The sequence below is a fragment of the Podarcis erhardii genome (assembly GCF_964252035.2).
Source record: "Podarcis erhardii genome assembly, chromosome: 1".
In the NCBI taxonomy this organism is placed as follows: domain Eukaryota; kingdom Metazoa; phylum Chordata; class Lepidosauria; order Squamata; family Lacertidae; genus Podarcis; species Podarcis erhardii.
The window spans coordinates 58,473,572-58,477,024 of record NC_138497.1 but is presented as its reverse complement, the minus strand read 5'-3'; positions in this window follow the sequence as shown (position 1 = coordinate 58,477,024).

Below are 3,453 nucleotides of genomic sequence, written 5' to 3'. Positions count from 1 at the left end.
AGGAATAAAAATCTCCATGAAGGTTGTATTTCCTGTTGAACTGCCCTGTGCAACTGCCTAATGTTCAACACTTCCATTCATCTTAAGCCTGTCTCCTTTCTGTGATTTTGAATCTTCTTAATACTGTGGTTCAATGTTCATGGATACACTTCTGAAGTTCACAATGATCATCCACATTGCTAAAGGTTACACAGAAGAAACAACTACACTGGGATACTTGTTTCATTTGCAGCAACTGTTTCAAGCCTGAATAGAGAAGAAAACACAGAGAATGGCCACCTTCATGCCATACATTTAAAACACTGATACCACTGTAATACTTGTTAAGTGTGCTGAGACTTCTTGGAGACCTCTAATCCCCTCCCAAAACTATAATTCCCAGTGATTTAACAATCCCTATTCTCAGGAAATTGGCAAGGGAACACCGGTGGTCTCACAACCCTCAGCACCCTTAAGAGTGATATCCTAGTGTGTTATATATGGTCTGAATGTGACCCGTATTACAAATGGCTGAAAAATGACACCTAGTCCTGATAACCATTATGCTATATATTTGTCTTTTGAGAAGTTATATTTGTTTACTGTGTAGTCATGTTTTATATATCTTGAGTGTGAATGGAGAAAAATAGGACTCCTGCTTTCCAGCCCTGCGCTTCCGTCCCCGCAAACAGACATCTGGGACTAAATCAAACTTCCTTGATCTAGTTGGTGGACTACAATGAAAATATGTAGGGTGTGCTACGTGACACTAAAATGATTTGTTCTATTCGAGAAGGTACTTTACATGTATGTGCCTAAAAGACAGGTGATTTAAATAAGTTATTTACCTACACTTCCTACTCACTAGGCACTTGTCCCATGTAGAGCTCACTTCAGAGTAAAGCACAGGCTTATGTTGTAAAGCACCCACAAACTAGGGAGCAGTGCTATTTTTCTTGAAAAATAGGTATTGGAACTTTCCATGAACTCCCCTTGTTTTCTTGTCATTTTAGAGGCGCCCATCTGAGAGGTGCTGGACCTGAGTTCTGGCTGAAAAAAGCCCTGCTGGGGAGCAATTTGAAAACACAATCGTGTGCATGTGAGGCTTGCATCTTGACAATACCATCAGTAAGGGCCATGGCTCTGTGGTAGAGTACGTGTTTATTGACAATGCACTTTAAGGCTCCTAATTGTTCACTGGCTACCACAGCCACATCTCCACCTGCCCACGATGTAGATCCCAGGTGTGGGGCAGTTGGGTAAAATGCCTTGTAGCAGAGCCAGCCTGCCCATGAGATGTGATGAAATGCCTGCTTCTGGTAGCGGAAGCACAAGAGGCAGCGTTTTGCCCGCTTCCACCACTGCCAGAATGCCCCCCTCTCAGTGGCAGTGAAAGTGTGTGTGTGGGGGTGTGACAGCAGTGGGGACAGGAGGTGGCAATTTCTGATTCACCTCAGGTGACAAAATGGACTGGGCTGCCCCTGCCTTGTAGGCTAAACTGGAAATTGTGCCATACCTGAATCACCACCCCCCTCGGCCAGTGTACACAATACTGAGCCAGATGAATCAATTGATATAGACTGTATAATGCAGCTGTGTTCCTGAACCTCAAGTTAATTTGCTTAGCCATAAGACTACAATGCTGAAATATACTCAGAGTCGCAAAGTGATTTCATGCTCTTTATTCAGCTCATAGTGGTGAGGAGGAATGAATGAAAGTCCCCTCAAAGTATCTGCTTTATATATATTATTTACACAATGGGCTGCACATGATTGGCTAATTCTGGAATTCTACTGTAAGCCAATCAGGTTGTGGATTCAGTTATATCTGGAGCATGATTGGGTGGTTCCTGCCAACCAATCATACTGCTGCAATTTGGATCCTATTGTTCTAGGACCAATCAGACTGCTGCAGTTTGGATCCTATTCAACTCAGTACATAACACCCATACATATTTATCTGGCAGGGAGTTATCTCTGAATTCAACAAGACTTCTGAGTAGACAGGCCTAGAACTGTACTGTTAATCCCTATCCCAAACCTCATTATTGGAAGTTCATTACTAAGTCTTACTACTGGAGATTTTGAGGTTTCTATTCTGGGGGAAAAGTGGTTTCTGTAAGCTATTTAAAAAGGTAGCTCTGTTACAAATGGTAAACAGGAATGGTGTTTGTAAACACACACACAAACACTTAAGTCAAGCCAATGATTCAAAAACTTAAAATTCAGCAGAAAGAATTGCATGGCCTGTATATATTTATTTTTGTGTAGGCTGAGGAAGAGGTAGGAGAGACTGGCATCAAGTTTTGGCCATGATTCTGAGCCTTCTTGGTAGATAAGGCTACCAGGGACTCCTGCCTGTATCAGCTATGTGCGCTACCTCTAAATGCCAGTTGGGAATTACAACGTGGGAAGAAAAACAAAATAAAAAAAATCCTTCCAGTAGCACCTTAAAGACCAACTAAGTTAGTTCTTGGTATGAGCTTTCGTGTGCATGCACACTTCTTCAGATTCTTCAGGTATCTGAAGAAGTGTGCATGCACATGAAAGCTCATACCAAGAACTAACTTAGTTGGTCTTTAAGGTGCTACTGGATTTTTTTTATTTTGTTTTGACTATGGCAGACCAACACGGCTACCTATCTGTAACTGGAACGTGGGAAGAGTGTTGCTGTTACACTCAGGTCCCGATTACGGGCTTCCGAATGGTTGGCTGCTGTAGGAACAGGATACTGGACTCAGATGGGCTTTGGGGAGTTCATCCTGCAGGGCTATATTCTCAGCAACGCTATTTGCGTTGTGGCGATAGTTAACGACGGAGTGCATCACAGGGTGAGATCTTTTCTTCTTTGCGAGGATAAAATACACGGGAGCCCTTCGAGGAACGGAAGCGGGCAACGCACATGGCTGAGAAGCAAAGCTGGAAACGGAACGTGGAGGCGCTCCCGGGGGAAAAAAAAATACGGGGTTGCAGAATCAGAAGAATCTTTGCATCAGCCAGTAGCCATAGCAATAAAATAAAATGTACTGAATAAAATGTACAATGCATTTTGGGGGTTTACATCAATAATCAAATAGTAGATCTTACTCTAATTGCTCCTGCGAAAAACCTTGCAGTTTTTGCTGTCACCTGAAAATAGCGGGGTTGCAGTTTTATTGGCAGGTTTCAGCTCAGCGCTATGCTGAGAGTCTCCAATAGGGGACCAAGTGCCGAGGATTGGGCTCGAAGGCACTGGGACGCTCAAGATCTGTATGTAATGGAAAGAAAGGCCCACGGGTACCAATTCCAGCCCGCTTCGCAAGCGGGCGGACGCTAAACGCACGAGGACCGCCGGCGCCTCCTGCTCCTCCTCTTCCTGCTCGTGGCCAATACGATATCAGGAAGCGCCCAGGCGGAAAAGGCCCCCGGCTGGAATTCCATCTCCCCCCCCGCTCCGTACCTAGAATCCTTTATAGGCCTCGGCTCGGCGTAAAG